The sequence below is a fragment of the Tyto alba genome, unplaced genomic scaffold (genome assembly GCF_018691265.1).
Source record: "Tyto alba isolate M040663 unplaced genomic scaffold, T.alba_DEE_v4.0 Super-Scaffold_26, whole genome shotgun sequence".
In the NCBI taxonomy this organism is placed as follows: domain Eukaryota; kingdom Metazoa; phylum Chordata; class Aves; order Strigiformes; family Tytonidae; genus Tyto; species Tyto alba.
The window spans coordinates 23,963,060-23,990,069 of record NW_024881300.1 but is presented as its reverse complement, the minus strand read 5'-3'; the positions used below and the strand labels follow the sequence as shown (position 1 = coordinate 23,990,069).

The 27,010-nt window shown below is 52.9% G+C and overlaps 1 long non-coding RNA gene across 1 annotated transcript in view; it reads right to left on the bottom strand.

The window, feature by feature from the left end:
- Positions 1 to 24,245, bottom strand: part of LOC122153914 — a 44,010-nt gene extending 19,765 nt beyond the window's left edge. Inside the window, exon 1 of the long non-coding RNA XR_006165773.1 lies at positions 24,164 to 24,245. This is a non-coding gene — a long non-coding RNA (uncharacterized LOC122153914). The remainder of the gene's footprint in view (positions 1 to 24,163) is intronic.
- Positions 24,246 to 27,010: the final 2,765 nt, after the last annotated feature.

Here is a 27,010-nt window from a genome sequence, read left to right as displayed (position 1 = left end):
TCCGTGCCTACCTCTTCCACGACACCCGCCTATACTCAGAAGCGTCGCGGGGTTCCGCTCACCGGCTCTTTGCAGAGTCAGATGCTGCAGCCGTCGTCGCTGGCGTTACCTAAGATACCGAGAGACAAAGTTTCCCTTGCGCTTCTAACGAGTCACCCACGATCCTCCTTGCGACTACCCCGGCTCGCTTCAAACGCTCATCCGATCCCAAAGGCGACTCCCAAAGCACCTGCAAAAACAAGGCGAGCGCTCAACGGAGCGGTCCTACGATACTTCCGTATTAGACACCGACCTGGCTGACAACCGCCTCACCTTCTCAGACTGTCGGTCTGCGTGCGGCTCGGCCCCTCCGCGGCACCTGCAAAAAACTCAAGGAAAAGACACGTGCCGAGTTACCGCCTGAAACTGGGGTCTGCCCGCACGGATCCCCATCTCCCGCTCCCTTACCTCGGCCCTTCACCTGCCCTGCCGCTGCTGTTTCCAGTTGTCACGTCAAGGCTCGTGTGCCACCTGTAACACACTTACAACAAGGGAAGCTTCTACTTTCACCGACAATTGGATGCCTAAAATAAGAACTGCTACTTTAACCCCCCTAGTCGTGGCTCACCTCGCCCAAGCTGCCTCCGGTGCCGAAATCCTACTTTGCTTGTGGCTCTCCATCTAAAAAACAAAAACAACAAACAAAAAACACCACACACCGCTATCATCCCCTCAGATAGCACCGGTGCCATCTTCCCTGCCGCAGCGCTCAGTGACCCACCTTCTCACAGCCCTCCGCTCACCTCCTCCGTCACTCTTTGGTGCGCATCTCATCCATCTGCATGTCAAAACAGTCATGCGAGTCACCCGGATGCTTAACAAATCCGGAGGTGTCACTTCCGGCTAGGGATACTAGCAGGCATCCAACTACAGCCTGTTGTTAAAAAGAAAACCACGCGCCTCCCCGCAGAGAGTACGCTCCCACACCTACGAGCCTTAACACCTTTGAGATTCCATCTCATTTGCTACTGCTGGACAGCCGCTCCCACACCGCTCCAACAGTCTCCATAAAACGCCCTAGAAATGACCGGCCGCACAGCCTGTGGTGGCTACTTCGAGGTGAACGTACGTCTGTCGCCTAGGCGGTCTAAGCGTATCAACATTTAAACCGTTGACTTCTACTGCTGTTCTACTTACTCCTGACCCTACACCCCCCAGGCAGGGCAGCTCTGAGCCAAACAGGCACACGCATACGGTAATGCTAAACGCTACAAAAGGTTTGATTCCAAGATAAACCCTAAGCGATAAGGACTCTCAGACAAGATACCATGTCAGGCGAGAAGACCTAGAGGGCCACAACCGGGAGGCGAGGAGGCTATACGGCAGCCCCAGGAAGAGTCACCCGTTATGGCCCGTTATAAGAAGCTACCGTCAAAACCGAGACGGTGGATGAGAAGTAGGAGTCCGAATCCTAGGACGGAGGGATGCAGGGGAGACGTCGCAGTCCGTGAAAACGGATGCCTAAGGAGCAGAGCTGATGCCGCAGCCGGCGACGATGCTGCGCAAAAGACTCCCGACCGGAAACTTCCAAGACCTACCCACGCTTTAAGCTGATAACGCAAGAATAAAAAAGCACCCGATCGGCAGCGTGCCGATGAAGATGGGCGTTCGATACCTTAGGGATGTCCCCTGAGACGCGTGCCGTGCTCCTCGAGCCCAAAGAGAAGTGAGGACATTTAGAGCCGAGGAAGGGCAAAGACACGGCAGACAGAAGAAACAAACTACACGATGACACACGCAGAGGCGGGAACTGCCCTGCCCGGGACACGCTAACATCGAGGGGAAAAGTAATCCGTTCCCTTTACCTGACCGGAGGGCCCCGCTCCCGTACAGCCTTCTCCCCCGTGCTAACTTTCAAACCCTTCCCTGCAATTCCCAACCTCGGCCCCTCCTCTCGGCCCCGTTCGCTCGACTCAGCTTTCAGAGGGCCGGAGGTCCGATTCCATCCTCGACAAAAGCAGCGCGGCAACTAACTAGCACGTTCCTGCAGTTGACGCCTTCCTCTTCACCTGCAAGAAAAAAAACAAACGGGAGAAAACACAACCGGCTGTTCCCGGGGAGGCCACACCAAAAAATTTCTGCCTGCCTGTTTTGCCAATTGACGCGGTTAACACAAAGGACACATCACCAAGCTAAAGAAATAGGCTTATTTTACTTTGCTTTAAAGCAGCAGAAAGAATAAGCGAGGTAACGCAGCTAGTCATTACCACATAAAGCTAGCTCTAGGGATTAAGAAAGACACATCACCAATTGCCTTCGTACTTTACCATCATCCAGACCCGTGCATCAGCTGGGGAGCCCCGTCGCAGCGAAGGATCGGAGAGCCTTTCCCGGCAATTGGGAAGTCCCACGCAGTGCGTCCACTCGTAGGTAAGGTCTCCGTCTTTGCTGCGAGAGGGTCCGGCTTTTATACAGTTTAACGAGCAAGTCTATACAAAATGCACAGGAGATATCTGGGAGGTTGATACGCCTCACTCGGGCACGTCCAGATCTGGCCAGGATCCGGGCATGTCTGAGGAGTTACTCTTTTTCTGTACATTTGGGATTTATAGTTACTTCCTGTCGTTTACTGATTGTTCCCAGGGATCCTTCCCAGGGGTGCATTTTCACGCTGATAAGACGCTGGTTGCTGGTCGGGGGATTCACTCACAAGTCAACCTTGGTTTGAGGCCCATTGTTCGGCCCTTTTTTGTTTCACTGCCTTAAAAACACCAGCCTGAGACAGACCTGCGCCCAAACATAGGCGACAACAGTCGCCTCGCACACCGGCCGGGACCGGGGAGTAAAAACCCAGCCAGGGGACAGGAAAAGAAAAAATTTTTTGTCCCCCAGCCGTTTTGGGTTTTTTGCATTTTTGGTTTTGTGTGGTTTGGTTTTTCCTTTGTTTTTGGGTTGGTTTTTTTTTTTTTTAATTTCTATTTTGTCTGTCTACTGCCTCTAAACAAAGCTACACAACCTACAGCCCGTAAGGAAAAAACAAAACATCAACCATTCAGGCACTGCTAACACACATTTTAAACACCACAGAGCCAGCTACCACTCAAACCACCACGTGCTCTCCCCTCGGCCACCCTACCACCAAAACCGCCACAAGCCATCACCCTCCGTGATCCTCAGAAACACCAGGTACGGGGGGCCTCAAAAAATCATCCTCCCTGAAAAAACTCCAGCCTGAGCCTGACCTGCACCCAAATCCCGATAACGATCCTTGCATCGCACACCGGCCGGGACCAGGGAAAAACTACCCAGCCAGGAGACGGGAAAAACAGAAGTTTATTCCCCTGACAGAGGTTTTCATTAAATCCAGTCTACGTAGTCAAATTGAGCCCCGCCTACATCCTGCAAGAAAAGAGACGACAAATACTCTTACACAGCTAGACACCTTCTAAACGTGCCGCTATTCCACCTACCGCCAAAACCAACCCCCACTCTCCACCGGCCCATCCTTCCGCCCAACCGTCACGACGGGCAGTCACCCCCCGAATACTGTTCCTGGGGGACTCGAGCGCCGAGCCTGAGGAAATCCCGGCCCAAACCTGACCTTCACCCAGACGCCGACTGTGACCGTCACCCTCAGAGAGCATCTGCGACCGGGTGAAAATAAACCCCACCGGGGAGACAAAGATGTCGCCCGGTTGGAGGATTTGTTTTCTTATTTAAAACAAACCCATACAGTATACCCGTGAACTCTATTCCACCTAGCCCTGACTCCACACCCCCGGGCAGAGCAGCTCCGAGCCACACAGACACACACAAAAGTACTACAAATGACGCGATTCAAAGAGGACTAAACGCTAAGCGATAAGGACACCCGGAAGGGTATGCCGTAAGGCGAGAAGACTCGGAGGGCCACGATGGTGACGCGAGGAGGCTATACGGCAGCCTACAAGAAGCACTAAGTGGAACGGCCCCTTACGAGAAGCTACCTTCAAAACGGAGACGATGGGTACGCAAGAAGACGGGCTTCAAGACCTAAGAATGTCAGGATACGGGAAAGAAGTCACCGGCAGGAACAACGGATGCCTAAATAGCAGAGCTGACGCCAGAGCCTGCGACGACGCTGCGTCAAAAGACTCCCGACCGGAAACTTCCAAGACCTACCCACGCTTCAAGCTTATAACGCAAGAATAAAAAGCACCCGATCGGCAGCGTGCCGATGAAGATGGGCGTTCGATACCCTAGGGATGGCGCCTCAGGCACGAGCCGTGCTCCTCGAGCACAAAAGACACGCGAGGACATTTAGAGCCGAGGAAGGGCAAAGACACCGTAGACAGAAGAAACAAAACTACACGTTGACACACGCAGAGGCGGGAACTGCCCTGCCCGGGACACGCTAACATCGAGGGGAAAAGTAATCCGTTCCCTTTACCTGACCTTAGGGCCCCGCTCCCGTACAGCCTTCTCCCCCATGCTAACTTTCAAACACTTCCCTGCAATTCCCAACCTCGGCCCCTCCTCTCGGCCCCGTTCGCTCGACTTAGCTTTCACAGGGCCGGAGGTCCGATTCCATCCTCCACAAAAGCAGCACGGCAGCTAACTAGCACGTTCCTGCAGTTGACGCCTTCCTCTTCACCTGCAAGAAAACACCAACGGGAGAAAACACAACCGGCCGTTGCCATCGCGCTGCTCCGTGCCTACCTCTTCCACGACACCCGCCTATACTCAGAAGCGTCGCGGGGTTCCGCTCACCGGCTCTTTGCAGAGTCAGATGCTGCAGCCGTCGTCGCTGGCGTTACCTAAGATACCGAGAGACAAAGTTACCCTTGCGCTTCTAACGAGTCACCCACGATCCTCCTTGCGACTACCCCGGCTCGCTTCAAACGCTCATCCGATCCCAAAGGCGGACTCCCAAAGCACCTGCAAAAACAAGGCGAGCGCTCAACGGAGCGGTCCTACGATACTTCCGTATTAGACACCGACCTGGCTGACAACCGCCTCACCTTCTCAGACTGTCGGTCTGCGTGCGGCTCGGCCCCTCCGCGGCACCTGCAAAAAACTCAAGGAAAAGACACGTGCCGAGTTACCGCCTGAAACTGGGGTCTGCCCGCACGGATCCCCATCTCCCGCTCCCTTACCTCGGCCCTTCACCTGCCCTGCCGCTGCTGTTTCCAGTTGTCACGTCAAGGCTCGTGTGCCACCTGTAACACACTTACAACAAGGGAAGCTTCTACTTTCACCGACAATTGGATGCCTAAAATAAGAACTGCTACTTTAACCCCCCTAGTCGTGGCTCACCTCGCCCAAGCTGCCTCCGGTGCCGAAATCCTACTTTGCTTGTGGCTCTCCATCTAAAAAACAAAAACAACAAACAAAAAACACCACACACCGCTATCATCCCCTCAGATAGCACCGGTGCCATCTTCCCTGCCGCAGCGCTCAGTGACCCACCTTCTCACAGCCCTCCGCTCACCTCCTCCGTCACTCTTTGGTGCGCATCTCATCCATCTGCATGTCAAAACAGTCATGCGAGTCACCCGGATGCTTAACAAATCCGGAGGTGTCACTTCCGGCTAGGGATACTAGCAGGCATCCAACTACAGCCTGTTGTTAAAAAGAAAACCACGCGCCTCCCCGCAGAGAGTACGCTCCCACACCTACGAGCCTTAACACCTTTGAGATTCCATCTCATTTGCTACTGCTGGACAGCCGCTCCCACACCGCTCCAACAGTCTCCATAAAACGCCCTAGAAATGACCGGCCGCACAGCCTGTGGTGGCTACTTCGAGGTGAACGTACGTCTGTCGCCTAGGCGGTCTAAGCGTATCAACATTTAAACCGTTGACTTCTACTGCTGTTCTACTTACTCCTGACCCTACACCCCCCAGGCAGGGCAGCTCTGAGCCAAACAGGCACACGCATACGGTAATGCTAAACGCTACAAAAGGTTTGATTCCAAGATAAACCCTAAGCGATAAGGACTCTCAGACAAGATACCATGTCAGGCGAGAAGACCTAGAGGGCCACAACCGGGAGGCGAGGAGGCTATACGGCAGCCCCAGGAAGAGTCACCCGTTATGGCCCGTTATAAGAAGCTACCGTCAAAACCGAGACGGTGGATGAGAAGTAGGAGTCCGAATCCTAGGACGGAGGGATGCAGGGGAGACGTCGCAGTCCGTGAAAACGGATGCCTAAGGAGCAGAGCTGATGCCGCAGCCGGCGACGATGCTGCGCAAAAGACTCCCGACCGGAAACTTCCAAGACCTACCCACGCTTTAAGCTGATAACGCAAGAATAAAAAAGCACCCGATCGGCAGCGTGCCGATGAAGATGGGCGTTCGATACCTTAGGGATGGCCCCTGAGACGCGTGCCGTGCTCCTCGAGCCCAAAGAGAAGTGAGGACATTTAGAGCCGAGGAAGGGCAAAGACACGGCAGACAGAAGAAACAAACTACACGATGACACACGCAGAGGCGGGAACTGCCCTGCCCGGGACACGCTAACATCGAGGGGAAAAGTAATCCGTTCCCTTTACCTGACCGGAGGGCCCCGCTCCCGTACAGCCTTCTCCCCCGTGCTAACTTTCAAACCCTTCCCTGCAATTCCCAACCTCGGCCCCTCCTCTCGGCCCCGTTCGCTCGACTCAGCTTTCAGAGGGCCGGAGGTCCGATTCCATCCTCGACAAAAGCAGCGCGGCAACTAACTAGCACGTTCCTGCAGTTGACGCCTTCCTCTTCACCTGCAAGAAAAAAAACAAACGGGAGAAAACACAACCGGCTGTTCCCGGGGAGGCCACACCAAAAAATTTCTGCCTGCCTGTTTTGCCAATTGACGCGGTTAACACAAAGGACACATCACCAAGCTAAAGAAATAGGCTTATTTTACTTTGCTTTAAAGCAGCAGAAAGAATAAGCGAGGTAACGCAGCTAGTCATTACCTACATAAAGCTAGCTCTAGGGATTAAGAAAGACACATCACCAATTGCCTTCGTACTTTACCATCATCCAGATCCGTGCATCAGCTGGGGAGCCCCGTCGCAGCGAAGGATCGGAGAGCCTTTCCCGGCAATTGGGAAGTCCCACGCAGTGCGTCCACTCGTAGGTAAGGTCTCCGTCTTTGCTGCGAGAGGGTCCGGCTTTTATACAGTTTAACGAAGCAAGTCTATACAAAATGCACAGGAGATATCTGGGAGGTTGATACGCCTCACTCGGGCACGTCCAGATCTGGCCAGGATCCGGGCATGTCTGAGGAGTTACTCTTTTTCTGTACATTTGGGATTTATAGTTACTTCCTGTCGTTTACTGATTGTTCCCAGGGATCCTTCCCAGGGGTGCATTTTCACGCTGATAAGACGCTGGTTGCTGGTCGGGGGATTCACTCACAAGTCAACCTTGGTTTGAGGCCCATTGTTCGGCCCTTTTTTGTTTCACTGCCTTAAAAACACCAGCCTGAGACAGACCTGCGCCCAAACATAGGCGACAACAGTCGCCTCGCACACCGGCCGGGACCGGGGAGTAAAAACCCAGCCAGGGGACAGGAAAAGAAAAAATTTTTTGTCCCCCAGCCGTTTTGGGTTTTTTGCATTTTTGGTTTTGTGTGGTTTGGTTTTTCCTTTGTTTTTGGGTTGGTTTTTTTTTTTTTTAATTTCTATTTTGTCTGTCTACTGCCTCTAAACAAAGCTACACAACCTACAGCCCGTAAGGAAAAAACAAAACATCAACCATTCAGGCACTGCTACACACATTTTAAACACCACAGAGCCAGCTACCACTCAAACCACCACCGTGCTCTCCCCTCGGCCACCCTACCACCAAAACCGCCACAAGCCATCACCCTCCGTGATCCTCAGAAACACCAGGTACGGGGGCCTCAAAAAATCATCCTCCCTGAAAAAACTCCAGCCTGAGCCTGACCTGCACCCAAATCCCGATAACGATCCTTGCATCGCACACCGGCCGGGACCAGGGAAAAACTACCCAGCCAGGAGACAGGGAAAAACAGAAGTTTATTCCCCTGACAGAGGTTTTCATTAAATCCAGTCTACGTAGTCAAATTGAGCCCCGCCTACATCCTGCAAGAAAAGAGACGACAAATACTCTTACACAGCTAGACACCTTCTAAACATGCCGCTATTCCACCTACCGCCAAAACCAACCCCCACTCTCCACCGGCCCATCCTTCCGCCCAACCGTCACGACGGGCAGTCACCCCCTGAATACTGTTCCTGGGGGACTCGAGCGCCGAGCCTGAGGAAATCCCGGCCCAAACCTGACCTTCACCCAGACGCCGACTGTGACCGTCACCCTCAGAGAGCATCTGCGACCGGGTGAAAATAAACCCCACCGGGGAGACAAAGATGTCACCCAGTTGGAGGATTTGTTTTCTTATTTAAAACAAACCCATACAGTATACCCGTGAACTCTATTCCACCTAGCCCTGACTCCACACCCCCGGGCAGAGCAGCTCCGAGCCACACAGACACACACAAAATACTACAAATGACGCGATTCAAAGAGGACTAAACGCTAAGCGATAAGGACACCCGGAAGGGTATGCCGTAAGGCGAGAAGACTCGGAGGGCCACGATGGTGACGCGAGGAGGCTATACGGCAGCCTACAAGAAGCACTAAGTGGAACGGCCCCTTACGAGAAGCTACCTTCAAAACGGAGACGATGGGTACGCAAGAAGACGGGCTTCAAGACCTAAGAATGTCAGGATACGGGAAAGAAGTCACCGGCAGGAACAACGGATGCCTAAATAGCAGAGCTGACGCCAGAGCCTGCGACGACGCTGCGTCAAAAGACTCCCGACCGGAAACTTCCAAGACCTACCCACGCTTCAAGCTTATAACGCAAGAATAAAAAGCACCCGATCGGCAGCGTGCCGATGAAGATGGGCGTTCGATACCCTAGGGATGGCGCCTCAGGCACGAGCCGTGCTCCTCGAGCACAAAAGACACGCGAGGACATTTAGAGCCGAGGAAGGGCAAAGACACCGGCAGACAGAAGAAACAAAACTACACGTTGACACACGCAGAGGCGGGAACTGCCCTGCCCGGGACACGCTAACATCGAGGGGAAAAGTAATCCGTTCCCTTTACCTGACCTTAGGGCCCCGCTCCCGTACAGCCTTCTCCCCCATGCTAACTTTCAAACACTTCCCTGCAATTCCCAACCTCGGCCCCTCCTCTCGGCCCCGTTCGCTCGACTTAGCTTTCACAGGGCCGGAGGTCCGATTCCATCCTCCGACAAAAGCAGCACGGCAGCTAACTAGCACGTTCCTGCAGTTGACGCCTTCCTCTTCACCTGCAAGAAAACACCAACGGGAGAAAACACAACCGGCCGTCGGCATCGCGCTGCTCCGTGCCTACCTCTTCCACGACACCCGCCTAGTACTCAGAAGCGTCGCGGGGTTCCGCTCACCGGCTCTTTGCAGAGTCAGATGCTGCAGCCGTCGTCGCTGGCGTTACCTAAGATACCGAGAGACAAAGTTACCCTTGCGCTTCTAACGAGTCACCCACGATCCTCCTTGCGACTACCCCGGCTCGCTTCAAACGCTCATCCGATCCCAAAGGCGACTCCCAAAGCACCTGCAAAAACAAGGCGAGCGCTCAACGGAGCGGTCCTACGATACTTCCGTATTAGACACCGACCTGGCTGACAACCGCCTCACCTTCTCAGACTGTCGGTCTGCGTGCGGCTCGGCCCCTCCGGCCATCTGCGGCACCTGCAAAAAACTCAAGGAAAAGACACGTGCCGAGTTACCGCCTGAAACTGGGGTCTGCCCGCACGGATCCCCATCTCCCGCTCCCTTACCTCGGCCCTTCACCTGCCCTGCCGCTGCTGTTTCCAGTTGTCACGTCAAGGCTCGTGTGCCACCTGTAACACACGTACAACAAGGGATGCTTCTACTTTCACCGACAATTGGATGCCTAAAATAAGAACTGCTACTTTAACCCCCCTAGTCGTGGCTCACCTCGCCCAAGCTGCCTCCGGTGCCGAAATCCTACTTTGCTTGTGGCTCTCCATCTAAAAAACAAAAACAACAAAACACAAAAACACACCACACACCGCTATCATCCCCTCAGATAGCACCGGTGCCATCTTCCCTGCCGCAGCGCTCAGTGACCCACCTTCTCACAGCCCTCCGCTCACCTCCTCCGTCACTCTTTGGTGCGCATCTCATCCATCTGCATGTCAAAACAGTCATGCGAGTCACCCGGATGCTTAACAAATCCGGAGGTGTCACTTCCGGCTAGGGATACTAGCAGGCATCCAACTACAGCCTGTTGTTAAAAAGAAAACCACGCGCCTCCCCGCAGAGAGTACGCTCCCACACCTACGAGCCTTAACACCTTTGAGATTCCATCTCATTTGCTACTGCTGGACAGCCGCTCCCACACCGCTCCAACAGTCTCCATAAAACGCCCTAGAAATGACCGGCCGCACAGCCTGTGGTGGCTACTTCGAGGTGAACGTACGTCTGTCGCCTAGGCGGTCTAAGCGTATCAACATTTAAACCGTTGACTTCTACTGCTGTTCTACTTACTCCTGACTCTACACCCCCCAGGCAGGGCAGCTCTGAGCCAAACAGGCACACGCATACGGTAATGCTAAACGCTACAAAAGGTTTGATTCCAAGATAAACCCTAAGCGATAAGGACTCTCAGACAAGATACCATGTCAGGCGAGAAGACCTAGAGGGCCACAACCGGGAGGCGAGGAGGCTATACGGCAGCCCCAGAAAGAGTCACCCGTTATGGCCCGTTATAAGAAGCTACCGTCAAAACCGAGACGGTGGATGAGAAGTAGGAGTCCGAATCCTAGGACGGAGGGATGCAGGGGAGACGTCGCAGTCCGTGAAAACGGATGCCTAAGGAGCAGAGCTGATGCCGCAGCCGGCGACGATGCTGCGCAAAAGACTCCCGACCGGAAACTTCCAAGACCTACCCACGCTTTAAGCTGATAACGCAAGAATAAAAAAGCACCCGATCGGCAGCGTGCCGATGAAGATGGGCGTTCGATACCTAGGGATGGCCCCTGAGACGCGTGCCGTGCTCCTCGAGCCCAAAGAGAAGTGAGGACATTTAGAGCCGAGGAAGGGCAAAGACACGGCAGACAGAAGAAACAAACTACACGATGACACACGCAGAGGCGGGAACTGCCCTGCCCGGGACACGCTAACATCGAGGGGAAAAGTAATCCGTTCCCTTTACCTGACCGGAGGGCCCCGCTCCCGTACAGCCTTCTCCCCCGTGCTAACTTTCAAACCCTTCCCTGCAATTCCCAACCTCGGCCCCTCCTCTCGGCCCCGTTCGCTCGACTCAGCTTTCAGAGGGCCGGAGGTCCGATTCCATCCTCGACAAAAGCAGCGCGGCAACTAACTAGCACGTTCCTGCAGTTGACGCCTTCCTCTTCACCTGCAAGAAAAAAAACAAACGGGAGAAAACACAACCGGCTGTTCCCGGGGAGGCCACACCAAAAAATTTCTGCCTGCCTGTTTTGCCAATTGACGCGGTTAACACAAAGGACACATCACCAAGCTAAAGAAATAGGCTTATTTTACTTTGGCTTTAAAGCAGCAGAAAGAATAAGCGAGGTAACGCATCTAGTCATTACCTACATAAAGCTAGCTCTAGGGATTAAGAAAGACACATCACCAATTGCCTTCGTACTTTACCATCATCCAGACCCGTGCATCAGCTGGGGAGCCCCGTCGCAGCGAAGGATCGGAGAGCCTTTCCCGGCAATTGGGAAGTCCCACGCAGTGCGTCCACTCGTAGGTAAGGTCTCCGTCTTTGCTGCGAGAGGGTCCGGCTTTTATACAGTTTAACGAAGCAAGTCTATACAAAATGCACAGGAGATATCTGGGAGGTTGATACGCCTCACTCGGGCACGTCCAGATCTGGCCAGGATCCGGGCATGTCTGAGGAGTTACTCTTTTTCTGTACATTTGGGATTTATAGTTACTTCCTGTCGTTTACTGATTGTTCCCAGGGATCCTTCCCAGGGGTGCATTTTCACGCTGATAAGACGCTGGTTGCTGGTCGGGGGATTCACTCACAAGTCAACCTTGGTTTGAGGCCCATTGTTCGGCCCTTTTTTGTTTCACTGCCTTAAAAACACCAGCCTGAGACAGACCTGCGCCCAAACATAGGCGACAACAGTCGCCTCGCACACCGGCCGGGACCGGGGAGTAAAAACCCAGCCAGGGGACAGGAAAAGAAAAAATTTTTTGTCCCCCAGCCGTTTTGGGTTTTTTGCATTTTTGGTTTTGTGTGGTTTGGTTTTTCCTTTGTTTTTGGGTTGGTTTTTTTTTTTTTTTAATTTCTATTTTGTCTGTCTACTGCCTCTAAACAAAGCTACACAACCTACAGCCCGTAAGGAAAAAACAAAACATCAACCATTCAGGCACTGCTACACACATTTTAAACACCACAGAGCCAGCTACCACTCAAACCACCACGTGCTCTCCCCTCGGCCACCCTACCACCAAAACCGCCACAAGCCATCACCCTCCGTGATCCTCAGAAACACCAGGTACGGGGGCCTCAAAAAATCATCCTCCCTGAAAAAACTCCAGCCTGAGCCTGACCTGCACCCAAATCCCGATAACGATCCTTGCATCGCACACCGGCCGGGACCAGGGAAAAACTACCCAGCCAGGAGACGGGAAAAACAGAAGTTTATTCCCCTGACAGAGGTTTTCATTAAATCCAGTCTACGTAGTCAAATTGAGCCCCGCCTACATCCTGCAAGAAAAGAGACGACAAATACTCTTACACAGCTAGACACCTTCTAAACAGTGCCGCTATTCCACCTACCGCCAAAACCAACCCCCACTCTCCACCGGCCCATCCTTCCGCCCAACCGTCACGACGGGCAGTCACCCCCCTGAATACTGTTCCTGGGGGACTCGAGCGCCGAGCCTGAGGAAATCCCGGCCCAAACCTGACCTTCACCCAGACGCCGACTGTGACCGTCACCCTCAGAGAGCATCTGCGACCGGGTGAAAATAAACCCCACCGGGGAGACAAAGATGTCACCCAGTTGGAGGATTTGTTTTCTTATTTAAAACAAACCCATACAGTATACCCGTGAACTCTATTCCACCTAGCCCTGACTCCACACCCCCGGGCAGAGCAGCTCCGAGCCACACAGACACACACAAAATACTACAAATGACGCGATTCAAAGAGGACTAAACGCTAAGCGATAAGGACACCCGGAAGGGTATGCCGTAAGGCGAGAAGACTCGGAGGGCCACGATGGTGACGCGAGGAGGCTATACGGCAGCCTACAAGAAGCACTAAGTGGAACGGCCCCTTACGAGAAGCTACCTTCAAAACGGAGACGATGGGTACGCAAGAAGACGGGCTTCAAGACCTAAGAATGTCAGGATACGGGAAAGAAGTCACCGGCAGGAACAACGGATGCCTAAATAGCAGAGCTGACGCCAGAGCCTGCGACGACGCTGCGTCAAAAGACTCCCGACCGGAAACTTCCAAGACCTACCCACGCTTCAAGCTTATAACGCAAGAATAAAAAGCACCCGATCGGCAGCGTGCCGATGAAGATGGGCGTTCGATACCCTAGGGATGGCGCCTCAGGCACGATGCCGTGCTCCTCGAGCACAAAAGACACGCGAGGACATTTAGAGCCGAGGAAGGGCAAAGACACCGTAGACAGAAGAAACAAAACTACACGTTGACACACGCAGAGGCGGGAACTGCCCTGCCCGGGACACGCTAACATCGAGGGGAAAAGTAATCCGTTCCCTTTACCTGACCTTAGGGCCCCGCTCCCGTACAGCCTTCTCCCCTATGCTAACTTTCAAACACCTTCCCTGCAATTCCCAACCTCGGCCCCTCCTCTCGGCCCCGTTCGCTCGACTTAGCTTTCACAGGGCCGGAGGTCCGATTCCATCCTCGACAAAAGCAGCACGGCAGCTAACTAGCACGTTCCTGCAGTTGACGCCTTCCTCTTCACCTGCAAGAAAACACCAACGGGAGAAAACACAACCGGCCGTTGCCATCGCGCTGCTCCGTGCCTACCTCTTCCACGACACCCCCCTAGTACTCAGAAGCGTCGCGGGGTTCCGCTCACCGGCTCTTTGCAGAGTCAGATGCTGCAGCCGTCGTCGCTGGCGTTACCTAAGATACCGAGAGACAAAGTTACCCTTGCGCTTCTAACGAGTCACCCACGATCCTCCTTGCGACTACCCCGGCTCGCTTCAAACGCTCATCCGATCCCAAAGGCGGCTCCCAAAGCACCTGCAAAAACAAGGCGAGCGCTCAACGGAGCGGTCCTACGATACTTCCGTATTAGACACCGACCTGGCTGACAACCGCCTCACCTTCTCAGACTGTCGGTCTGCGTGCGGCTCGGCCCCTCCGCGGCCATCTGCGGCACCTGCAAAAAACTCAAGGAAAAGACACGTGCCGAGTTACCGCCTGAAACTGGGGTCTGCCCGCACGGATTCCCATCTCCCGCTCCCTTACCTCGGCCCTTCACCTGCCCTGCCGCTGCTGTTTCCAGTTGTCACGTCAAGGCTCGTGTGCCACCTGTAACACACGTACCACAAGGGATGCTTCTACTTTCACCGACAATTGGATGCCTAAAATAAGAACTGCTACTTTAACCCCCCTAGTCGTGGCTCACCTCGCCCAAGCTGCCTCCGGTGCCGAAATCCTACTTTGCTTGTGGCTCTCCATCTAAAAAACAAAACAACAACAAAAACACCACAAAACACACCACACACCGCTATCATCCCCTCAGATAGCACCGGTGCCATCTTCCCTGCCGCAGCCGCTCAGTGACCCACCTTCTCACAGCCCTCCGCTCACCTCCTCCGTCACTCTTTGGTGCGCATCTCATCCATCTGCATGTCAAAACAGTTCATGCGAGTCACCCGGATGCTTAACAAATCCGGAGGTGTCACTTCCGGCTAGGGATACTAGCAGGCATCCAACTACAGCCTGTTGTTAAAAAGAAAACCACGCGCCTCCCCGCAGAGAGTACGCTCCCACACCTACGAGCCTTAACACCTTTGAGATTCCATCTCATTTGCTACTGCTGGACAGCCGCTCCCACACCGCTCCAACAGTCTCCATAAAACGCCCTAGAAATGACCGGCCGCACAGCCTGTGGTGGCTACTGCGAGGTGACCGTACGTCTGTCGCCTAGGCGGTCTAAGCGTATCAACATTTAAACCGTTGACTTCTACTGCTGTTCTACTTACTCCTGACTCTACACCCCCCAGGCAGGGCAGCTCTGAGCCAAACAGGCACACGCATACACGTAATGCTAAACGCTACAAAAGGTTTGATTCCAAGATAAACTCTAAGCGATAAGGACTCTCAGACAAGATACCATGTCAGGCGAGAAGACCTAGAGGGCCACAACCGGGAGGCGAGGAGGCTATACGGCAGCCCCAGAAAGAGTCACCCGTTATGGCCCGTTATAAGAAGCTACCGTCAAAACCGAGACGGTGGATGAGAAGTAGGAGTCCGAATCCTAGGACGGAGGGATGCAGGGGAGACGTCGCAGTCCGTGAAAACGGATGCCTAAGGAGCAGAGCTGATGCCGCAGCCGGCGACGATGCTGCGCAAAAGACTCCCGACCGGAAACTTCCAAGACCTACCCACGCTTTAAGCTGATAACGCAAGAATAAAAAAGCACCCGATCGGCAGCGTGCCGATGAAGATGGGCGTTCGATACCCTAGGGATGGCCCCTGAGACGCGTGCCGTGCTCCTCGAGCCCAAAGAGAAGTGAGGACATTTAGAGCCGAGGAAGGGCAAAGACACGGCAGACAGAAGAAACAAACTACACGATGACACACGCAGAGGCGGGAACTGCCCTGCCCGGGACACGCTAACATCGAGGGGAAAAGTAATCCGTTCCCTTTACCTGACCGGAGGGCCCCGCTCCCGTACAGCCTTCTCCCCCGTGCTAACTTTCAAACACTTCCCTGCAATTCCCAACCTCGGCCCCTCCTCTCGGCCCCGTTCGCTCGACTCAGCTTTCAGAGGGCCGGAGGTCCGATTCCATCCTCGACAAAAGCAGCGCGGCAACTAACTAGCACGTTCCTGCAGTTGACGCCTTCCTCTTCACCTGCAAGAAAAAAAACAAACGGGAGAAAACACAACCGGCTGTTCCCGGGGAGGCCACACCAAAAAATTTCTGCCTGCCTGTTTGGCCAATTGACGCGGTTAACACAAAGGACACATCACCAAGCTAAAGAAATAGGCTTATTTTACTTTGGTTTAAAGCAGCAGAAAGAATAAGCGAGGTAACGCATCTAGTCATTACTACATAAAGCTAGCTCTAGGGATTAAGAAAGACACATCACCAATTGCCTTCGTACTTTACCATCATCCAGATCCGTGCATCAGCTGGGGAGCCCCGTCAGCAGCGAAGGATCGGAGAGCCTTTCCCGGCAATTGGGAAGTCCCACGCAGTGCGTCCACTCGTAGGTAAGGTCTCCGTCTTTGCTGCGAGAGGGTCCGGCTTTTATACAGTTTAACAAGCAAGTCTATACAAAGTGCACAGGAGATATCTGGGAGGTTGATACTGCCTCACTCGGGCACGTCCAGATCTGGCCAGGATCCGGGCATGTCTGAGGAGTTACTCTTTTTCTGTACATTTGGGATTTATAGTTACTTCCTGTCGTTTACTGATTGTTCCCAGGGATCCTTCCCAGGGGTGCATTTTCACGCTGATAAGACGCTGGTTGCTGGTCGGGGGATTCACTCAGAAGTCAACCTTGGTTTGAGGCCCATTGTTTCGGCCCTTTTTTGTTTCACTGCCTTAAAAACACCAGCCTGAGACAGACCTGCGCCCAAACATAGGCGACAACAGTCGCCTCGCAGACCGGCCGGGACCGGGGAGTAAAAACCCAGCCAGGGGACAGGAAAAGAAAAAATTTTTTGTCCCCCAGCCGTTTTGGGTTTTTTGGCATTTTTGGTTTTGTGTGGTTTGGTTTTTCCTTTGTTTTTTGGTTGGTTTTTTTTTTTTTTAATTTCTATTTTGTCTGTCTACTGCCTCTAAACAAAGCTACACAACCTACAGCCCGTAAGGAAAAAACAAAACATCAACCATTCAGGCACTGCTACACACATTTTAAACACCACACAGCCAGCTACCACTCAAACCACCACCTGCTCTCCCCTCGGCCACCCTACCACCAAAACCGCCACAAGCCATCACCCTCCGTGATCCTCAGAAACACCAGGTACGGGGGCCTCAAAAAATCATCCTGCCCTGAAAAAACTCCAGCCTGAGCCTGACCCTGCACCCAAATCCCGATAACGATCCTTGCATCGCACACCGGCCGGGACCAGGGAAAAACTACCCAGCCAGGAGACGGGAAAAACAGAAGTTTATTCCCCTGACAGAGGTTTTCATTAAATCCAGTCTACGTAGTCAAATTGAGCCCCGCCTACATCCTGCAAGAAAAGAGACGACAAATACTCTTACACAGCTAGACACATTCTAAACATGCCGCTATTCCACCTACCGCCAAAACCAACCCCCACTCTCCACCGGCCCATCCTTCCGCCCAACCGTCACGACGGGCAGTCACCCCCTGAATACTGTTCCTGGGGGACTCGAGCGCCTGAGCCTGAGGAAATCCCGGCCCAAACCTGACCTTCACCCAGACGCCGACTGTGACCGTCACCCTCAGAGAGCATCTGCGACCGGGTGAAAATAAACCCCACCGGGGAGACAAAGATGTCACCCGGTTGGAGGATTTGTTTTCTTATTTAAAACAAACCCATACAGTATACCCGTGAACTCTATTCCACCTATCCCTGACTCCACACCCCCAGGCAGAGCAGCTCCGAGCCACACAGACACACACAAAATACTACAAATGACGCGATTCAAAGAGGACTAAACGCTAAGCGATAAGGACACCCAGAAGGGTATGCCGTAAGGCGAGAAGACTCGGAGGGCCACGATGGTGACGCGAGGAGGCTATATGGCAGCCTACAAGAAGCAGTAAGTGGAACGGCCCCTTACGAGAAGCTACCGTCAAAACGGAGACGATGGGTATGCAAGAAGATGGGCTTCAAGACCTAAGAACAGTCAGGATACGGGAAAGAAGTCACCGGCAGGAACAACGGATGCCTAAATAGCAGAGCTGACGCCAGAGCCCTGCGACGACGCTGCGCAAAAGACTCCCGACCGGAAACTTCCAAGACCTACCCACGCTTCAAGCTTATAACGCAAGAATAAAAAGCACCCGATCGGCAGCGTGCCGATGAAGATGGGCGTTCGATACCCTAGGGATGGCGCCTCAGGCACGATGCCGTGCTCCTCGAGCACAAAGAGACGCGAGGACATTTAGAGCCGAGGAAGGGCAAAGACACGGCAGACAGAAGAAACAAAACTACACGATTGACACACGCAGAGGCGGGAACTGCCCTGCCCGGGACACGCTAACATCGAGGGGAAAAGTAATCCGTTCCCTTTACCTGACCTCAGGGCCCCGCTCCCGTACAGCCTTCTCCCCTATGCTAACTTTCAAACACTTCCCTGCAATTCCCAACCTCGGCCCCTCCTCTCGGCCCCGTTCGCTCGACTTAGCTTTCAGAGGGCCGGAGGTCCGATTCCATCCTCGACAAAAGCAGCGCGGCAGCTAACTAGCACGTTCCTGCAGTTGCCGCCTTCCTCTTCACCTGCAAGAAAACACCAACGGGAGAAAACACAACCGGCCGTCGGCATCGCGCTGCTCCGTGCCTACCTCTTCCACGACACCCGCCTGTACTCAGAAGCGTCGCGGGGTTCCGCTCACCGGCTCTTTGCAGAGTCAGATGCTGCAGCCGTCGTCGCTGGCGTTACCTAAGATACCGAGAGACAAAGTTACCCTTGCGCTTCTAACGAGTCACCCACGATCCTCCTTGCGACTACCCCGGCTCGCTTCGAACGCTCATCCGATCCCAAAGGCGGCTCCCAAAGCACCTGCAAAAACAAGGCGAGCGCTCAACGGAGCGGTCCTACGATACTTCCGTATTAGACACCGACCTGGCTGACAACCGCCTCACCTTCTCAGACTGTCGGTCTGCGTGCGGCTCGGCCCCTCAGCGGCCATCTGTGGCACCTGCAAAAAAACTCAAGGAAAAGACACGTGCCGAAGTTACCACCTGAAACTGGGGTCCTGCCCGCACGGATTCCCATCTCCCTGCTCCCTTACCTCGGCCCTTCACCTGCCCTGCCGCTGCTGTTTCCAGTTGTCACGTCAAGGCTCGCGTGCCACCTGTAACACACGTACCACAAGGGATGCTTCTACTTTCACCGACAATTTGATGCCTAAAATAAGAACTGCTACTTTAACCCCCCTAGTCGTGGCTCACCTTGCCCAAGCTGCCTCCGGTGACGAAATCCTACTTTGCTTGTGGCTCTCCATCTAAAAAACAAAAACAACAAACAAAAAACACCACAAAACACACCACGCACCGCTATCATCCCCTCAGATAGCACAGGTGCCATCTTCCCTCCCGCAGCCGCTCAGTGACCCACCTTCTCACAGCCCTCCGCTCACCTCCCCCGTCACTCTTCGGTGCGCATCTCATCCATCTGCATGTCAAAACAGTTGTGCGAGTCACCCGGATGCTTAACAAATCCGGAGGTGTCACTTCCGGCTAGGGATACTAGCCGGCATCCAACTACAGCCTGTTGTTAAAAAGAAGACCACGCGCCTCCCCCCAGAGAGTACGCTCCCACACCTACGAGCCTTAACACCTTTGAGATTCCATCTCATTTGCTACTGCTGGACAGCCGCTCCCACACCGCTCCAACAGTCTCCATGAAACGCCCTAGAAATGACCGGCCGCACAGCCTGTGGTGGCTACTGCGAGGTGACCGTACGTCTGTCGCCTAGGCGGTCTAAGCGTATCAGCATTTAAACCGTTGACTTCTACTGCTGTTCTACTTACTCCTGACTCTACACCCCCCAGGCAGGGCAGCTCTGAGCCAAACAGGCACACGCATACACTAACTGCTAAACGCTACAAAAGGTTTGATTCCAAGATAAACTCTAAGCGATAAGCACTCTCAGACAAGATACCATGTCAGGCGAGAAGACCTAGAGGGCCACAACCGGGAGGCGAGGAGGCTATACGGCAGCCCCAGAAAGAGTCACCTGTTATGGCCCGTTATAAGAAGCTACCGTCAAAACCGAGACGCTGGATGAGAAGTAGGAGTCCGAATCCTAGGATGGAGGGATGCAGGGGAAGACGTCGCAGTCCGTGAAAACGGATGCCTAAGGAGCAGAGCTGATGCCGCAGCCGGCGACGATGCTGCGCGAAAGACTCCCGACTAGAAACTTCCAAGACCTACCCACGCTCTTAAGCTGATAACGCAAGAATAAAAAAGCACCCGATCGGCAGCGTGCCGATGAAGATGGGCGTTCGATACCCTAGGGACGGCCCCCGAGACGCGTGCCGTGCTCCTCGAGCCCAAAGATATGTGAGGACAGTTTAGAGCCGAGGAAGGGCAAAGACACGGCAGACAGAAGAAACAAACTACACGATGACACACGCAGAGGCGGGAACTGCCCTGCCCGGGACACGCTAACATCGAGGGAAAAAGTAATCCGTTCCCTTTACCTGACCGTAGGGCCCCGCTCCTGTACAGCCTTCTCCCCTATGCTAACTTTCAAACACCTTCCCTGCAATTCCCAACCTCGGCCCCTCCTCTCGGCCCCGTTCGCTCGACTCAGCTTTCAGAGGGCCGGAGGTCCGATTCCATCCTCGACAAAAGCAGCGCAGGCAACTAACTAGCACGTTCCTGCAGTTGACGCCTTCCTCTTCACCTGCAAGAAAAAAACTAACGGGAGAAAACACAACCGGCTGTTCCCGGGGAGGCCACACCAAAAAATTTCTGCCTGCCTGTTTTGCCAATTGACGCGGTTAACACAAAGGACACATCACCAAGCTAAAGAAATAGGCTTATTTTACTTTGGTTTAAAGCAGCAGAAAGAATAAGCGAGGTAACGCAGCTAGTCATTACTACATAAAGCTAGCTCTAGTGATTAAGAAGACACATCACCAATTGCCTTCGTACTTTACCATCATCCAGATCCGTGCATCAGCTGGGGAGCCCCGTCACAGCGAAGGATCGGAGAGCCTTTCCCGGCAATTGGGAAGTCCCACGCAGTGCGTCCACTCGTAGGTAAGGTCTCCGTCTTTGCTGCGAGAGGGTCCGGCTTTTATACAGTTTAACGAGCAAGTCTATACAAAATGCACAGGAGATATCTGGGAGGTTGATACGCCTCACTCGGGCACGTCCAGATCTGGCCAGGATCCGGGCATGTCTGAGGAGTTACTCTTTTTCTGTACATTTGGGATTTATAGTTACTTCCTGTCGTTTACTGATTGTTCCCAGGGATCCTTCCCAGGGGTGCATTTTCACGCTGATAAGACGCTGGTTGCTGGTCGGGGGATTCACTCACAAGTCAACCTTGGTTTGAGGCCCATTGTTCGGCCCTTTTTTGTTTCACTGCCTTAAAAACACCAGCCTGAGACAGACCTGCGCCCAAACATAGGCGACAACAGTCGCCTCGCACACCGGCCGGGACCGGGGAGTAAAAACCCAGCCAGGGGACAGGAAAAGAAAAAATTTTTTGTCCCCCAGCTGTTTTGGGTTTTTTGGATTTTTGGTTTTCTGTGGTTTGGTTTTTTCTTTGTTTTGTTTGTTTTTGTTTTTTTTTTTTTAATTTCTATTTTGTCCATCTACTGCCTCTAAACAAAGCTACGCAACCTACAGCCCGTAAGGAAAAAACAAAACATCAACCACTCAGGCACTGCTACACACATTTTAAACACCACACAGCCAGCTACCACTCAAACCACCACCTGCTCTCCCCTTGGCCACCCTACCACCAAAACCGCCACAAGCCATCACCCTCCGTGATCCTCAGAAACACCAGGTATGGGGGCCTCAAAAAATCATCCTGCCTGAAAAAACTCCAGCCTGAGCCTGACCTGCACCCAAATCTAGATGATGATCCTTGCATTGCACACCGGCTGGGACCAGGGAAAAACTACCCAGCCGGGAAACGGGAAAAACAGAAGTTTATTCCCCTGACAGAGGTTTTCATTAAATCCTGGTCTACGTACTCAAATTGAGCCCCACCTACATCCCTGGAAGAAAAGAGACGACAAATACTCGTACACAGCTAGACACATTCTAAACATACTGCTATTCCACCTACCGCCAAAACCAACCCCCACTCTGCACCAGGCCGATCCTTCCGCCCAACTGTCACGACGGGAAGTCACCCCCTGAATACTGTTCCTGGGGGACTCGAGCGCCTAGCCTGAGGAAATCCCGGCCCAAACCTGACCTTCACCCAGACGCTGACTGTGACCGTCACCCTCAGAGAGCATCTGCGACTGGGTGAAAATAAACCCCACCGGGGAGACAAAGATGTCACCCAGTTGGAGGATTTGTTCTCCTTATTTAAAACAAACCCATACGGTATACCCGTGAACTCTATTCCGCCTATCCCTGACTCTACGCCCCCAGGCAGAGCAGCTCCAAGCCACACAGACACACACAAAATACTACAAATGACACCATTCAAAGATGACTAAACACTAAGCGATAAGGACACCCAGAAGGGTGTGCCATAAGGCGAGAAGACTCGGAGGGCCACGATGGTGATGCGAGGAGGCTATATGGCAGCCTACATGAAGCAGTAAGTGGAACGGCCCCTTACGAGAAGCATCTTACCGTCAAAACGGAGACGATGGGTATGCAAGAAGATGGGCTTCAAGACCTAAGAATGTCAGGATACGGGAAAGAAGTCACCGGCAGGAACAACGGATGCCTAAATAGCAGAGCTGACGCCAGAGCCTGCGACGATGCTGCGCAAAAGACTCCCGACTGGAAACTTCCAAGACCTACCCACGCTTAAGCTTATAACGCAAGAATAAAAAAGCACCCGATCGACAGCGTGCCGATGAAGATAGGCGTTCGATACCCTAGGGATGGCGCCTGAGGCACGTGCCGTGCTCCTCGAGCACGAAGAGATGTGAGGACATTAGAGATCTGAGGAAGGGCAAAGACACGGTAGACAGAAGAAACAAAACTACACGATGACACACGCAGAGGCCGGAACTGCCCTGCCCGGGACACGCTAACATCGAGGGGAAAAGTAATCCGTTCCCTTTACCTGACCGTAGGGCCCTGCTCCTGTACAGCCTTCTCCCCATGCTAACTTTCAAACACTTCCCTGCAATTCCCAACCTTGGCCCCTCCTCTCGGCCCCGTTCGCTCGACTTAGCTTTCAGAGGGCGGAGGTCCGATTCCATCCTCGACAAAAGCAGCACGGCAGCTAACTAGCACGTTCCTGCAGTGGCCAGATTCCTTTATCGCCTGCAAAAAAAGCAAGAAGAGCACAACTGCTGGTCAGTATCACGCTGCTCCCTGCTTACCTCTTCCGCAACACCCCCCCCCATCCTCAGAAGCATCGCGGTGTCCCTCTCACCTGCTCGTTTTTGAGTCAGGTGCTGCAGCCTTGCGGTTGTCGCTTGTGGTACCTAACTTATCTAGAGACAAAGTTTCCCTTGCGCTTGTGAGAAGTCGCCAACCCCGTGCTCGTCCTTGCTACTACTCCGGCTGCTTTTCAATACTCAGATGATCCCAAAGGTGGCTCACTTGGCGCCTGCAAAACCAAGGTTAATGCTTAACCGAGTGGCCATATAAAACTACGCTATTTAACTCGGACCTGGCTGACGACCGCCTCACCTTATCAGATTGGTCATCGGTACGCTCCTTCACCCTTCCGAGGCTACGTGCGTCACCTGCAAAAAAAACAAAGTAGCAGCACTTGCCAAGATGCTGCCCAAAACTGCACCCCACCCATACCGATAACCATCTCCCTCTCCCTTGGTTTATGTGCTCACCTGCTCCACCTCTACTGTTTACAGGTTCTCACGTTGAGGCTCGGGTACCGCTTGCAAGACGAGCAACGAGGCTTACTTTACCTTCACCAATAGGACACCTGAAAAGTAACTGCTGCTTCAGCCCTCTAGTCACATCTCTCCTCGCCCACATCCCCTCCGGTGCCGATACCTCGCTTTGCTCGACGCTTTGCACCTTCCAAGTAAAACGCACCGATCGGCTAGTCATATAGCCACCGGTCGCATCTTCCCCCGACGATGCACGCCAACCTACCTTCTTAAACTGCTCCGTTCGTCTCCTCTGTTGCCGTTAGGTGAGCGAGTCATCCCTCTTCATCTGCAAAAGAGATATTGAGTGAGTCGCCTGGATGACGAGCGATAGCTTAACAGTTACAGAGATACCATTTTCATTTAGGTATACCATCCCAATTCTCTCTACAGCCTGCTGTCAATAAAACTCTGCTCATCCCCCGAGTGTCTGCATAGCGCTACAGAAAGAACTCTCCTTGCCTGTTGGCTACATAATTAGTTGCTCTGAAATGGACGGTACACCCTTTCCCTACAAAGTCTAGGCTTATTCACATAGAACCTTACTGTACTTCTTTGGCTGACTGTCACCTCTACGCACCCAGGCAGAGCAGCTCCAACAGAGACAAACACACACAGACCAACACGGCACACAAACAAAACTAGAGACATAAAATAAGCTCTTTAAGAGGAAAGACTCAGATCGGAGATGCTATCGGACAAGAAGACCTATTGGGCCGTGAGGAAGAATGGACGGCAGGCTGAGAAGAGTCAAGTGTTGTGGCCTGAGAGAAAACCTTATAGCCTCCACAGGGATAAGGCATGCGCAAGTAATCTCACTTTAAGACCTAAGAACATCAAGATGCGGGGAAAAACTCCCAGAAAAGATATTTGTGAAGATTGATCTCTCTAGATCAGAGACACTACCGCAGCCCGGAACGACGTTGCAAACAGCAGCCTGACCGGAAACTTCTGACACCTAGCCATGCTTTAGGCTAGTAAAGCAAAAACAAGAACTGCCTGGTTGGCACTGTGCCAATGAGGATGGGTGTTCCAGGCCCAAGGGAAGATGTCCGAGGCAACTACTGTGCTCCTTGAGCTCAAAGAGCCACGAGGATGTCGAGACCCAAGAAAGGTCTAAAGACGCACGAGACAGACAACACAAACTACATGACAAGAGACACGGGGTGGAACTGTGCTGCCTGGCACGTGCTAACCTCAGTGCTGAAAAGAAATGCCTTCCACCCCCACTTCAGCTGCCCAAAGAGCACTGTTCCTACACAGCCCTCTCCCGTAAATTAACTTTAAAACTTCTCCCTGCAATTCCCAACCTTGGGCTGCCCCCCAGAGCCTGCTCCCAAGCACCGGTCCCTCAACTTATCTTTTACAGTGCCGGGAATCTGAATCCATCCTTGAAAAAACAACGCGCTGGGTAACCTGGTTATTCCCACAGTTGCTAGGTTCCTCTTTGTCATCTGCATAGAAACAGGGTGAGCCATAAGGACATTATTGGTTGATGAGCACCTCACCTGCAACACCCTCCTCATCAAAAACAACGTAGCTTACCTCTCACCCCATCTCAAAACCATACAAAATCCTCCTCTCCTCAATTGACAACAAAGGAACCATGCTCCTTCCTAGAATTAAAATTAAACAATACGCTTTATTAAACTATCTTGCCCTCCCAAACAAAATTACTAATGTAAAATAAAAAAAAAAAAAAAAAAAAAAAGGCAAACTACATATAAACATTCTATCTCCTATATATGATGCTGAACCTTGACCGGTCCAGAAAAATCTTACCTTAAATGGCTCTGTTCCTCTAGAGATCAAAACACATCTATTCTCAAAAGCTTAAATGGCTCAAAAGCTGCTACTGACTGAAGGACTGAGAGAGCACTGACACCTGAGAAACCCAGGAGTGGAACAAGCTCCCTGTCGAGCAGCTGGGGCTCATATACCCCAGGGCCCCGCCCACCAGCCCGCCCACCAGCCTGCCCACAATCCCCTGGGAAAGGGGCGGGGCCAACCCCCACACCCACCCACCCCACCCCACCCCACCCCACCCCACCCCACCCCACCTCACCCCGCAGGTATAAAGTCAGCCAGAGGAGCAGAGGGGAATTTTCTCCTCTGCCTTAAGTTTGCAACGTGCGTAGCGCTCTGTGGAGAAAGCGACTCTTACCAAAAATGACGATACCCGCTCTTTTACTGGACCTGTTGTGTCGGCGATGCGACCCGGTAGGGAGTTCTGCTTAATTTTTCCAGGGTATACATAGAAAAAGATCGGTATTTTATTAGGCTCTGTAACAAAATAGTTGAATAAAGGCAATAGCAATACTCTTATCGACAACGATGTACTTTATTTTCCAAGAAAACAACCAAAATGCTATAGGGTTATGCTTCCTTTCTACCGAGACTGCGCACGCTAGCTAGCTTTTACTGGAATTATGCTGTGGATGGAACTGAATGAGAAAGTGGGGGTAGATCCTACGAGAATCCCTCCTCTGGAAAGTCTGGAGGGGATCTGAATAGACTACGCGTGCTCGCTGAGCACCGGGGATGGAACAGACGCGTTGTAGCTACCGTAGAGGAAGACGTGAACTTTCTGCAGACAGACTATAGCGTCCGGAAAGGTCCTCTTGGCACGCAGAGGGCACAAAGCGCGCAGCCATTTTGCCAATCGATGGGGTTAACGCAAAGAGCGCAAAAGCTGAGTTAAAGAGATAGGCTTATTTTGCTGGCTCTCTTGAGGTAATAAGCGATAGGTAAGAAACGAGGTGCTTAAAAATTAAGGCGATGTGTCCAGTCGTTACTATACCAGATGAGTCATAGCGATTAAGAAAGATACATCACCAATCGTCCTCGTGCTTTACCATCGCCTGGATCCGTGCTTCAGCCGGGGAGCCCCGTCACGACGAAGGATCGGAGAGACTTTCCCAGCAACTGGCAAGTCCTACACGGTGCGTCCGCTCATGGACGAGGTCTCCGTCTTTGCTGCGCGAGGGTTCCGGTTTTAGATGGGTTAACAAACAAATCTGTAAACGTGTAGAACTGACAAAATGCACGCAAGACATCAGGTGGATTGAGTCGC